We start from the raw sequence: 15,300 nt of genomic DNA, 5'->3' as shown, positions 1-15,300 counted from the left end.
GAAGTGTACTACTTCTGGGTTACACAGCCAGTACACTAGTAAGGCTTGTTTTATATTTCCAGGGCTGACCTTGTGGTCCTTGGTTGTGCAGATTTTGCAGCTCTGCCTTGGCATCCTAACGTAAAATATATTTAAACAAATAGTAAGTATTATGTCTGATGATAAGCAATGTATATATGAATCAAGGATTGAGGTGTACAAAGGTGAAATTGAAGTCTACATTTGTTGGAATGTGTCTGAGATGTGAGGATTGATCGTAGGTCTAAGGCCTTATTACGACTTTAGCGGTTTTCCAATGGGACCGCTACCATGGCCCCGTGAGTACGGCGGTCCCAGGACTGCCGTACTCGTAATAAGGTCCAAAGTATGATGGTATTTCATCTTTGTATTTTAGAGTCGTACCATGGATGCATTACTCATTACTTACAAATTGCGCTATAAGACTGCTTCAAGCCTAAGTTAGCGTTTTGAAAAATCTCATCAGTGTCCACTTTATATTAGTAGTAGGCCCTAGCAAAAAATTAATTATGCTGGTGTAATTCGTTTAATATCAGAAATTTCTTGTTATGCTTGTCACGCAAAATTCAGAAAATTACCCTTTTTGCCATATTGTGCAATTATTCCGCTGTTTGCAGCAAAATTATAGTGCAGTAACTATGAGAACACGAGTTGCTGATGTTTGAGCCAGTTGTGCAATTTGCATTTTTTTTTACATAAAATGCATCCTGCTTCCTTGTGTCAAAAACTGACGCAAGGACGTATTTTGTGCAAAAATAGTGCACTAAGTGACAGATTGCATTTTGCGTAATTATGTTTAATTTTGTAAAATTCAGAAATTTCATGTAACTACGCGAAGGTTTTGCACACCCCTAAATTAATAAGTGAGTATAATCTATAAGAAACTACTACTGAAATTGTGATTTTTGATAAATTTCATAATTGTCCATGTTTATATTGTTAGGTGAGCATGAAATATATAGTTGACTACTATGTAGCTCTTTTCTTTTTCTCAGAAGGTTCCAATTCTAAAAGCTTTTATTGCCGCGCCCTCAGCTTAGGTACTGCAAGTTACTGCTGGTGAAGAAAAGGTTTGTTTTAATCTAAAAAATGGTGCCTAGTTCACCTCCCTTGGCCTCTCTCCATTGGCTTCTTGTAAAGCAGGGTTCTATTCATATCTCTCAGCTTGGTTTATGAAGTTCTCTTTGAAATGCATTTGACACACCTCTGTCAGCCATTCAATTTATTTATAAAACAACTCGATGTTTTCGGTCTGAGAATTCTTTCTTGGTGACAGCATCTACGGTTGGTCTTGCTTCCATAGAAGTAAGAGCCTTTTCAGTTGTGGAAACCATGCACTGGAATTCACTTCGGTTGTCATTACAATCTCAAACCATCATGTAGCATCATGATATACCTTTTCGCGAATGTTTGCCCTTTACACATAACTTAAGTAAATATGTGAATACCTGTAGCCATACTGTCTCTTTCAAATGAAAAAGCTAAAAACCAAAGATTTAAGTGGTTTCTGGGTAGGGTCATAGTATGACTATGTATTATAAGGAATAAAATCCACTCTGCTGTCTTGAATAATTTGGTGAGTTACAACAACAGAGATGAATAGAACTATAAGCAGCATTAGAACATTGGAATGTTGAGATCTCCACTGAAGACAATAAAGTGGCTCCGGGCTTAAAATGACTGGTATAAGGCTTCTGCTCCAACATTCCAGTGTTTGTCTTTCTGTTGATTCATTTTGACTTAGAACATTCTGCCCTTAGTGGGTAGAATGCTCTAATAGCCTTATAGCCTTTCTGCCTCGCGCTATAACTGTTGTTAAAGACCCTTACCCTCGTTATAGGCCCTTGCCTGCGGCTCGGGCCTATAACCAGGGTTCAGGGCCTTTAACAACAGGTGCAGCCCAAGCCAGCAGGCTACAAGTCTACATTAAGTTGTTGTTATTTAAATATAAATAGTGTATAGCTGTACATTAGCAATGACGGTTACTAATTTAATGGAGTGTGTTGTTATGATTTTTGAAGTCTTACTATAGCAGTCTCCATGAAATACGATGTGATGTGAGAGAAGCATACAGTGCATCCTTAGTAATAGAGGATTTCACGTTGTGATGAAAATAAATATTGAATATAAGAATAAGAGACAATATTATGCTTTAATGTTTTTTGGATTGTTCATTACATATGAATGTATGGAGTGTGGTTTCCTAATCTCACTATTTTGAAAGTGCAACAAAATATACGAGCTGTAGATTGGAGATGTTTAATTTCACTCTATAAATTCCACATTTTTTCCAGATATTTGTAACCATAATCATTCATATGAAGGAGTATAAGAGCAAGGATTTGTACTTTTTGAGTAAAGGGTAGTAGTGTGACTATGTATTGTAAGGAATGAAGAATGCTTGTCAGTGACTAACACTCTTTTCTTATTTGCTCCATCAGCCTTGTGTTGCTTGGTAAATATGAGTTTAGTATTGTGTTGTTCTTGTGACACCATGTGTGACGCGAGTGCAATGTGATACTATGATAAATGTGGCGCCAGGTGCAGTGCTAAAATGTGCATAAAAATAAGTGCTGGTGCCCTGGTCAAGAGGCCACTGCAGCTCACACCCCCAGTTGTCATGCCAGCACTGCCAGGGACAATATCAACACAACTGCTAAGCATCACACTCCTGCAAGTGTGACAATTCTGACTATCCCCGGCACCCAACACTATACGAATGGCTTATGTGGAAATTATTTGTCACTTTTAATGTATCATGAATTAATAAACTACTGTTGTTGTGCTCATTTCTAAATTAGACAGACAGCGTCACCATGTGGCAGACTGTCATAAGTGCTGATGTTGACAATTAAGTGCCCATGCTGAGCACTGGAAACCACCGGCTCAAATTAAGCACTGCCCAGGTGGCTCAGAGCCTTGTGGTAGAAGCTGCGGAATACTTTGCTCGCATGCTCCATATCAGCATGGGCTATATAACAGATGTTTGCACAAGGAGTTAAAGCAGGAAGCTTGCGCTAACCGTGTCTGTCCAGGATATAAAAAAATGAAAGCTGGTGAGAACACACACCTACAAGCAGCACATACATGCACATACATGATCCGTTACCATCAAACATAGCCAAACACAAGTGTGAATGCCTCACAAACCAAAAAGTAAGCTAAAAATATGCCATTAACAATTACGTGAACAGTAAAACACCAATTTGGTAGAAAACGTAATAGCACATCACACTAGTAGTGACTTCCTCCTGATGGATTACCACATGTAATACTATCACATCATCTAAGAATCCAGGAGCTCAGGTATCCTTTAAGGAAAAGTGATACATCAATAGTTTTTCCATTCAGAGGTTTAGTTAAAACACTTGTGTTGCTGCCGTTATAATGCTTTTTGTGATCTTGGACAAAACCGCAATATGCAGACATTAGGCTTAAATTCAGATATTCAGTGCTGCCACTGTCCATAGACAGCTTTGGTATGCCTAATGCTTTCACACTGGCTTGGGATCATACTCACATTTCTTTCTGAGAAAGACCTTTTTCTGGAACCATTGCCATGATTAAATCTTGATAATGCTGCCCTGGAGCCTGAGGAGACATAGTAGTCCTCCTCCTCCTATGTTACAACCCTCCATGACATTTTGCTTCACTTACTGGTTGGTGAGGTTTGCAAACAGTCTCTTTAGAAGTGTTTCCCATGTTAGAAGTGATGCAACAAGACACTCACTTACTGGGATTCCCAACTTGGAGGCACACTCAGCGAAAAAGAGAGCCAAATGCTATGGACCTCCCCTACACAAAACAAAATATCCCCGGTACTAGCTCAGACAAAGTTCTGGACTTTACACAAAATTTACTGGACCCCGGTGCGCCTGGCGACCCTGGTCCTGATGTCCAATGATCTGTGCTGGAATTGCAATAAGGGAAAGGGGGACCTGGCTCATCTTATATATTACTGTCCCAAAGTCAAATCTTTCTGGGAGAAGATCTTCACCTTCTTAAACAAAATGTTAGGTTGTACTCTAAAAACGGAATTTGCCACCCTGGTAACGGCTTTTATTAAGACAGACGTAGACTCACAACAAGACAGAGAACTTCTGGATCTCCTTCTGACAGCAGGAGTCAAAATGGTACTCACTAAATGGAAAGACACCTCCAAGGCAATGTTCAAGGGATGGCTTAATTGGGTGACTTATCTCAGAGGAGCGGACACAGTGGCCCTACGTGACTCACCTTGGAGACAGCCCTGCAGGCAGATGTGGGCATCCCTGGACAAGTACCTAGACCTATATGAGCCGCCCTGAATAGGTCTAGCAGAACTACACGAAGAGCAACCATCATAAGACAATAGCGAAAAAACAAAACTCCTGGCATGCTATATCTCTTTTCTCCCTCTATTCTAGTCCCTATCCTTGTCCCTCCCATTCTTTCTCTTGCCCATACAAGGACAGTGGATGGGGGGCAGCCAATCTACCGGAACTGTACTTCAACTAACCCAGCCAATTTGGGCTGCCCTGTAACAAAAAGCGATGCAGAGTACATGTTATATGTTATATGTTAAATGTCATATGCTGTAAAAAACAAAATAATAAAAATCCATTGAAATAAAAAAAAAAAAAAAATTAAGCACCAGAGGTGCAAGGGACTTGAAAAAAGCCCCAAAGTGTTGGGGCTACATACAGATGATCCAAAATAATGTTATACACTCATCAATGATCTAGAGGCTAAACTGTCAAGTAGAATATCTTAAAAACAATGACCGCATTAAAAACACAAACTTGCAAATGTAATATTACCACTCTCGATGTGTATGTAAAACCCTGGCTTCACTGGAGTCACAAATACTCTGCATGCAATGAAAGGCATCCCATCCACAATCTGTATATTCAGTTAATGACTTGGAACATTGTACACCTAGATTAGCATGCGTAATGTTACAATTTGCAGATTTCTGCATGCATAATATGTGATTGGGCATAATATTGTTCCTATATCACAGAGACCTAATGATGCCATGGAAGTTTGTGTGGGGCAATATGGCAAATGGAGAAAAAAAATCAGCTGCATCTGACCCTAGTCACATTTCATAGAAACAGTCATGCATGCAAACAAATGAATTACTCTTCCAATTCAGCAGTGACAGAGGCACACTCACAGGATAACACCAGTATCAATGAAAAGAAAGAAAAGTATCACTGAACATCATTTTTTTTTGTAAATATGTTTATTAACAATCAAGATCATACGAATACATGACAAGTAGTAATCGACCCTTGCTGAAAACATCCAACTGGACAATTGCCCTAGTATAACCATGCTCACTGTACCCCGTTGACAGGCTCTCTAAATAAACGCTCCCCCTTCCAACTTTACAATAAAGTCTCTAGCAAATCTACCAGCGGATCAGTTTGCAAGGCCACATTTACAGTCATATAAACAATGGAGCTTCCGTTCAACAGGTTCAGCGCATAATCAGTACGACTAATCCTAAACTGATCAACGAACCCTAAGTACAACCCCTCTCCCCCCCACCCTCTCCCCCTACCTCCTCCGGCATGACCCGTTAACTGAGTATATGAGCAGACATTCAGTTCCGTGTGAAACACCCTAGCGCAGGACCACTGAGAACCCAAGTGAAACAGTGTCTAATCCCCTCGACATTCCACTAACCCGACATAGTAGAGGGTTGACTCTGTGCCCCCTCATTCTCCAAAGCCTCCTCCCCACCAGAGTCAGCAGTTTTCAATAGCACTGCCAATGTCCCCCAGGATCACTGAACATCATGAGGCATTTTGGGTACCTAGGTGCAGTGACGACTTTTCCTAATGGATATTGAGCCCTCCTTGTTTTCTGTCCTTATTTATCACATCAGTAGAATAGTGAAAAACAGTTTATTATTCATTAATGATGCAATACAAAAATGTAAGCAGCAGCTTAGGACCAATCTGTCTGATGGCTGGCGCTGGTGCAGAGAGGTGACTGTACTAGTCATCAGACAGCTTTTTAAGGGATGGCGACAAACAAGCCCTGGCCTCAGGGGCCTGACATGGCAAGGTGCCAGCCTGCTAGTGACACACTGCAACATCATGTGTACAGGCAGTCCAGGTGCTTTATACTTATGCCCTGCAGTGCCCAGGGCTGCTCATCCATCAAACTGTCATCTCACCCTCTCCAATCTAGTCACAGGGTAGAATGGGATAAGAAGCCTCACTGAAAGTCCGAGTCAGAGTGGTGCATCTGGTTGGTGTATGTGCTGCGTAGGCCTAAGCTTCCAAGTACTTGCTTAAGCGCTTGAGGAAGAAGGAGTTGTGTTCCTGTCTTAAAGGTCCATGGAACACTTAGCAGCTGAGGAGCATCACAGACCTTCTAATGTTTACATATATATATGTGTGTCAAATGTTTTGTGTGTGTGTGGAAGTGAGTGAGTGAGAGACCAGGGAATGACCAGGTGAATGAGAGAGTGAGACTGTGAAAATGAGTAAGTGCAAGTGAGTGTCAGTGAAAGTGAATTAGAGTGAGCATAAGTGAGAAACAGTGAATGAGAGTATGTGTTTGGATGTGGTAAGTTTGTGAGTCTGCCATTGGCCCTGACATACTGGAGGTTCAAGTTCAAGAAAAACTTTATTCGGTTTAAAAACAAAAACCATGAAAGTTACAACATCAGAATACAGATTTACACAAGGATAATGTTAAGAAAGAAAAACGACGGGACATATTATAATTCATTCCAGCCCAATCGTTTTCCGAAGTTTAAAAACAATTTTAAAAAAGCTTAAAAGTACGGTAACAGTTAGGACAGTTTCCATTCGTTGAAATTCTAAAAAAGCTGGACGGCATTGATTGAAATTCATTTCTTTAAGGAATGGTACAATCAGCTGCCTACGAGGTAAAGAATAAAATTTGCAGAAAAACAAAATATGGATATCAGATTGGAGTGAGGATTCATCACACGGACACAGGGGAAGATTACGCGACCATGAGTATGTTTCTGGGAAGGTCAGGAGTCTAAACAGAATATTCAACCTGAATCGAGTCAAAAGAAATCGATCATGATTAGACAACGGCAAGGTTAAATTCCATACATAACTTAGACAATAGGTTTCTAGATATATTGACCATTGAGAGTGGGTTTTCATAAAAATGTTGGTATCCAATATAAACCATAAAGTTTTTGACATAATTTAACCAGTCAGATCTACCAACATTATCCAGGGTTAAGACATCCCGTAGGATAGCCCGGTTCATGACGCACTCCCTTGTAGTCCAAACCCTATGCCACAGGAGTATGGGTTGAATTCTGATGATATCAGAAATATAAGATAAACCCAGTTCAATGTGGCATATATATGTCGCAACACTTTGGGGGACTGTCAAAATATACCTCAAAAACCTATTCTCAACTTTTTGGATTAAGTCAATATTGGAATACCCCCAAAGGGCCGACCCATACATAGCTACCGAAATGCAAGTAGCCTTATATATTGTTAAAATTTCCATACTGGAGGTAATTATTGACTTACAGAGGCATCCATGTCAAAATGCTGTTCTACTGGAGGAATTTATTGGCGTAAGTAGCAATCATAGCAAAATGCTGGCACTGGCACACTAGAGATAATTATTGACATAAGGGACACTCACTGCAAAATGGTGGAGCTGACACATGAGAGGTAATTATTGGCATAAGGGGCCAACCATGGTAAAATGCTTTGATTTTGGACAAATGTTTTGACATAAAGCGCCCCCATGGCAAACCCCTGGCACTGGCATTTTGGACATAATTCTTGCAATTGGGCACCTATGGAAAAATGCTGGCAGCTGCATAATGGAGGTAATTCTTGGCATAAGGGGCACCTAAGGCAAAATGCTGCCATTAAAACATTATAATGAAGTCCTGGCATATTGGTCTCCTGTGGCAAAATACCGATGTTGGCATAAGGGTGGTATTTCTTGGCTAAAGGGAGGACAACCATGGAATATGGGGGTGGGGAGGCAGACAACCATGACAAAATGCTGCCCATTACATACTAGAGGTGATGTTTGACATATGAGTCACTGTTGGTGTATGAGTGGTTTCAATGGGAAACATTTTTGGCAGTGGCCTACGGCTACAACCATGGCATATGTGGGGTACCCATGAAAAAATGCTGGCGCTGGTAAAGTGACAGGAGTAATAGACATTTGGGAGCACCCCTTGCACATTTTGAGAAATATGGGGTCGGTTCCTGAAGAGCATCACACTTTATTGGCTTGGCACATCAAGAAATATCTCTTCAGTGCCCTTTCGGAGTCTATCACCTTTGAGAAAATGTATATTGAAATTGTGCTTTTAAATGCACTACATGCTTCCATTGTTTTCAAACTTCTCTTGGGCGGAACAACCCACAACCCCCAAAAATCACCCTAGAAGAAATCAGGCTCACTTGTTGGAATTTGGAGCAAATATTACACCTCACCACTTTCAAAGATCAAGATCCACCACTGTCTAGATGTGAGAGCATTAGGGGAATCTCTTGTACCTGTCTCCACACAACCTCAGTGTAGCAGACAAGGAGGCCATGTGCCAGGAGCCCATTGCTATGGTGAATGCCATGGGGAGCATCTATGGAGGACTTCAAGAAGAAATGACAGAATGAGAAGAAGAGGTCTGTAAAAGAGAAGTACACCAAGATACAGAGGGTAGCTGTTGTACCAGGTGGTGGACTAGGATAACTTCTCAGCCTTACTCCTACAGAAAAGTGTGCCATCAACATCAGTGCACAGTAATATACTGCAGGACATCTCTGATTCAGAGACCATAGCTATAAGACTGAGTAATAATCAACACAAAATGCAAACACACACCATGGTATGTGTATTCCACAGTGTCAATGCATCACTACAACAGGCTCATTAACTGGCTTTACAAGGCAATTCCTAATCACACACCTCAAAAATGTCACAAACGACCAAAGCTTGTTGCCAACACACATATCACAACCCATCTATTATATCATGTTTATTAACTGTGAATCCTAATCATGCAGGCCCATTGATACCACAAGCACCCATCACTACCACAATAAACATGTTGTGGAACAAAAGAAAAAGGTGACACAACTTCTGTTGGCAATATAGCATAGAGTTTATAAAAAGCATGCAGAAGGCCAGTCAGCTACATGGAACTGAAATCTGAACTTCAACTTAGAACGTGTCGGACAGTTTCCTTTATTCTTTTGTAACCGCAAAAATGTCATACATTTGCATATCAAATCAACATTTGCACAAGCCCAACATTATCTTTACGAAGGTAACGCTGCAAAAACATCTAACCACACGTTTATGGAATGTGACTCATGTGATGTTATTGTTCCATTCTCACACCACTACTGGTGTTCTTGGTTTGTCTCATGCTTTGAAGCCTAGCAATGCTTTACTCCCTACAGGTCTTCTGTTCTGCAAGGCCTACCCTCCCACGTATTCTGCGCCTCTGTGCTGCTTTAGCTACATATTTTCTCAAACATGTGTTCTTGCAATATGGGTCTGTGACCTTCCATTTCTGCTGTGTCAACTTATATTTCTCTATTCTACTAAAGCTCTTGTCTACTTCCCTCCCCCAGGTCTTGACTCCACTTGTGCCTCCAATTCCACTACTGTAGACAGCTTACACCTGTATTTCTCCTTTAACATGTACATCTGTACATGTCTTCTGCTGATGCTTGCATTGACATGAGTGGGTCTTTTTCATTTTCTACATTCATTATAACAAATATCTGGTGTGTCATACTGATGCAAACAGATCTAAATTGACCATAAGACTCAACTCTGTGACACAGTCAGGTAAGAGTGTTTCCCTTCATCCCTGCCCCAGGTGTTTTTCTACACACTCCATCATTTTGTTGCATCCGTTGCTGATCAACAGGTCGCATTGGCACATGCATATATGCTCTAATATGCCTCAACCATCCTTCACAGGTATTGCTTCTGCAGTACCACCTAGACAAGTGGTACAGGCAACCTCTGGTACAGTCAGGTAATGTTCATCATCATGACTTTCACACTTGTGCCTCTCTGACTGTTTTCATTTATCCAGGCTTTGCTGATGTTTTTTGTCAAATTCCTGTAAAGAGTTATATTGCATGATTCATCCTGGTCTTTTCAGAACCAATTATCAATTCAACCTCCCCTCCATGAAGTATCTCATTACTAACACACACACTCACAACATACCCTGATTTTAGCTAACACATCTAGTTGGATGCATCATGACGTGATGTGATGTGACCTTGAGATTGCTCATATAAAGAGCACCACTGTGTTAGAGATAGGCAATTGTCTCACAGAAATCTTCACCAACACCCCCTCTCATTAAAACTCACCCTTTCTGAGCCATTACTTCACTCCAAGGATAACTGCATGGGAGTACACAGCACATATGCAACATATATCTAAGCCTGCGGGATAGATTTACTTTTCATCTGTCTACACATCAAATGTGCAACTCTTTGAGTATAACAGTAGCCTGGCGTTCTTAGTGTGCACCCATTTGACATCTGTGTTGCTATTTAACTATGGCCTGTATAAATGTGTGTGTGCCTTCATTTGTGGTTCGCATTATTCTCTGCTTCCAACAAACAGAAAACACCGCATCTGTATTACAGCGGTGCTATTGGAATAGGCAATACAGACAAATGCTCTTCTGGGGCCAAGTAGGCATCCACCTTCGTGCTCAAATACAAACCCTGTCTCCTATAGCTTACTGCTCTGAAGAAACATTGTCCTGCACTTAACCCCATGTCACCATTGTTGTCCATCATAACCATATCTATGTGTATTTAGTATGCAACGTCATTTATTCTTTATAGGTTATATATCTTATTAGCCGCTAACCGTATCCAATGTCACATGCAGAAATCTATTTTTCATGCAGCCGGAGCTACAATATCCAGTCTGTTCCATCATCTTGGGTGCCTTTCTAATGCCATCCACCAGAGAGAGTTTGATCGTTTAACGCCTGTGGCAGAGCCTGCTAATTGACTTTGTTCCAAAATCTGAGCGATAATGTTTCACTTTTAAGGCAAACCATGTTGTGCACAACACATACCCGAGTGATAGGCTAACACACATGCTGACTCTGTTTAGAAATGCCAAAGTTTGTCACACTAGAAAGGCCACATGTCTGTGAACACCACTGATGTGTGCATCATATTCGCCTATCCTCCCAACCTCTTCAAAGCACTTGTGGGTGACCTGCAAGAACCTTATGCACCTTCCACCAGTGGGGGTGAACATGCCATTGCAGTACCCAAACCATTTGTCGTGAAAGACACCATCTCTGCTAGTCATAACACCAAGGATGATGAGGAGACTGCACTTCCATCCCAGGCAACCAACGAGAGCCAATGCACCCCCAGTACTCATCCAATAGCCAAGATTTGAGGCACATTACCATTATGCACTGTACCCTGTGTGGACATTTTCCAGATTGCCCCTGTTTTCCTGTTTGAAAGCACACTACAGGTCAACAGCTCAGCTACCAGAGAGTCAGATATTGATTCTCCCCAACCTGCCCAGACCCCAGAAGCTTCTCCTGCCCTCTTCATCACTAGGTTTCAGCTCCAGTGGCCAGCCACTGGTCAGCCCAGCATGGCCACTATGTGGACTCTCCAGGATATGTCTGCCTATTACCAGTGATTTATTCACAAGACTATCCGCCGTCTTGTGGCTTCCCTCAATCTCATTCCCCTATAATACTCAGGAAGCATCACCCTCAAGTATTGGGTAGATGAGGTAGGGCAGAGCTATACTCAATAAGAGGAATTAGTAAGACGAAGCATGCTTTTCATGGGGGCGCTCATCTCCATTGACGAGTATGTAACTTGGTTAACAATATGGAGGAGCACTATCAAATTCTACAGGTATCAATGGTGGAGAAACTGGAAGGTCTAGCAATGATGAGGGAGAAGAACACCAGATGTCGCAATGAGGTCCTGCAGATTTCAGAAGGCGGCAGACACCAGTCGTAGGTCCAAGTCGTGTGTTTGAAGCAGTAACTTCTCCTTCTGATTCTCTTTCTCAGTCAAATATTATTTTGAGATATTATTTACAAAGTTTTTGTTTGATTTATGAGCAGCGTTGTGTTTAATTTCCCCTCTTTGCATTTCAAGGCGGATGGTGCTTTCTCTATTAAAAGTGAGGTATCCTGTTACAGTGGGTATTGGTTTGTTTATTTTCACCCCACTTTCTGTAGCTATTCAGCACCACTTTGTTTACATATTTCTGGTGTTTCCCACTGTTTAGTTATTCTTCTCTTAGAATGTGTTTTTCTTTGTTGTCTGTTCATCATCGTATTTCTTGACTTAGTGGTGGAGCCTGTGCAATCCTCATTATAACGTCTCACATTATAAATCACAGGCTAGTTGTACATCACATCATTGCTATAATCATCAGTGCCACACTTAAACGTTGTCATTTTGTGAACTTCAACATCTTTATCTATATTTGAATTTATGTCATTCAAGTTTATTTGCCAGTCAAAGTTTTCTATTAGTGGTCGAATTTAGGTTTTGAGCTGCATAATTTCATTGTCAAAATCTTATACTACTCCTTAAGTTCATCAATTGCAAGAGTGGGTCAAGTGAATATTTAAAATGTTGTACCACTTTTAAACATACTTTTTACTTTACATTTTGATGGTTTCAGACAAACTCTTTCTCTGGCCTTGACTTGTTATCTGTTTCCCTTATTAGGCAGGCTATAACTATTTTCTGCTTCACTTTGTGAAAATTTGATTATAAGAGGTTTGATTTCTTCAAAAGACATTTTAGAAATAATGCATGTGTGTGGCTGTGCTTGACCAAAACTCTATGCAAAATAAGCAGAGCTCTAGTAGTCTCACTGCCCTTCATGGGACTTCCTTACTTTCATTGTAACATCGGATACTATACTTGACTTAACTGAACAGGAGCCTCAACCCTGATTGTTTCATCTTGGGAGTGTACATTAATATAAAAAGTTGTCAACCTTATCTACACATTTGGTGTCTCTGCTGCTTACACATTTTTATAGTCGCTGGTAAGTACCTCATTGATTTCCTCCTTTGATATTAGGATCCTACCAAAACCATTAACTACAGAGTGTAGTTTCCTAGACATCTCAATATGTCCCCAAAAATAGATGATTGTAGAAAATATTTCTTTCTGCATGGACAACAAATAAATGATTAAACTTTACTATAGAACCGTTGTCTTTCATCAACCAAGAGAGATTCTTGCACTGTGGATACTTAATTTCAGTTTCTTTAAACTTCTTTCCAACCTCTCAAGGTTGGTTTTACATAATTTATTCTCAGTGGTTGAATAATCAATAATAGGACATCTTAGTACATCTAAGTGTAGCATTTAGAGGATCCCATAGAACAAAGAAATCTGCTACTGTATCAACATTAGTAGTCAAGTGATAAGTAATAACACGTAATTTTGCTTTAAATATTTTATCAGTTAAAATTGAAGAATTAAAAGTTCATTATTTCGACACTGTGAGTCATAGCAACAACAGGATTAGTTTTCAGAAACTGCAATGTCTCTAATTTCACTGTCAATAAATGCCCAAGTAAGATTTCAGAAAATAAGATGAAATCTGTTCTCTTATGTGTGCTCTCAATGAGCAGATGAGGAAAAGTTTCTCTCTGTAAAATGACAGGTGAGTAAAAGGCGAGCCGGTCTTCAAGTGTTAATGCAATTTTGAAAGGTATGTCTTGCTTATCGTGTTGATGATTTTCTTAGGCTGATCTGCTAAATAACCATGAAGCAACATGTTAAAATCCTCACTACAGAGTACTTCTCATCCTTAACTTAACTTAAATTCTGACAATTACCAGTAATATTGTAAAGAAATACCAGAAGCAAACTAGGAGCATATACATTTCTGCGAACTATAAAAATGGTTCCCATTGTAAACTCGCCATGACAGTCCTCTCTTTGATGTCTGTACATGCCTTTGCAAAGGGACATTCAAGTTTCCATATGATCAAAACTGATACACTGACAGGTTTATAATTCAGAGTGCAGCTAGGTATTTCTTTGGAAATCCTTTAGTTTAAAATATGTTTATTTTTCTCCAGGAAGGGATACTGCCTGTACGAAAACAATACCAGTTTGCTGCCTAACCATTCTAATCAATGCTTTTTATCTCAGATATATTTAAAGCTTTACCATTCAAGGACACAGCTATGCTGCTTTTTTTCTCAGATATATTTAAAGCTTTAACATTCAAGGATACAGCTATGCCCAGACACTCCATTCCGTAGAGGAAACAGTAGGAGATTAACTTCAATCACGCAAAAGACACAAAACAAACCCCTACAACCAGTGTAAAGTTATATTTGCTTTACTTTTTTTATTACCACACTTTAATAGAGGGTTCCAACCAGATGTTAATATATATAAAAAAAGCCAACCAGGATACATAATCACAGATGAGGAACAGTCACCAGCCTCTTGCCCTAACCTTACAAGATTTCTTTATAAGTGAGTAAAACTCACTACTTTGCCATGAATGACTTGTCTTTTCTTATTATGATGGGATAAAGTACCTCCTGCCATACATTATAAGGAAATTGTGAGGAGTTCAATAACCATATTGAGGAATGCAGCCAAAGGCTGAGTTCCTTTACAAGGTTATGGCACTCCGAGGTGACCTGCAATATCCTTATCATGTACAGCAAGGAGTAATTTATACCATATATAATGCATGGTCACACCATCACCTTCCCCACAAACCACATAAATCCTTGGTGCGTAGCTCTTTCCTTTGAAAGAGAGAGCATGTTTGCACTTGGCTTACTGTATACACTTGGAGATGAGATTGTTCATACTATTAGGTGAACACTTTATGCACTGGGCGCATGATCACTCGCTTTGTAGCCTTGAGGTTTGGGAATGGGGGAATGGTGGACCCCAGTCCTCAGAGCACCAATCAGCATGAACTCAGACAGTAGATTTTTAATTTTATAATTTAGGGTTTGATTTTGTTGCTGAAATAATGGCGACAGACTGCTGATGTTATCTACACCCACATTAATGTAGTGAGTAACTGGAGAGGTGGTGCTAACTACATTTGTTTAGCACTCAGGTTTTTCTGCTCTTTTTTCTTATATGTTCCGTTGTGGTAGTCCGATGGTTACGTACTGAGGAGACACTTAAAACAATTTGGGGTCGAAACGCAGACCATTGGCTGACATTCACAACTCACAAGAAAGGATTGTGGATTTGCTGGAATGTTGTTTCTTTGGTCAAATGTGAT

This window comes from Triturus cristatus, chromosome 9, assembly GCF_964204655.1.
Source record: "Triturus cristatus chromosome 9, aTriCri1.1, whole genome shotgun sequence".
NCBI lineage: Eukaryota > Metazoa > Chordata > Amphibia > Caudata > Salamandridae > Triturus > Triturus cristatus.
This window is presented reverse-complemented; position numbering follows the sequence as displayed.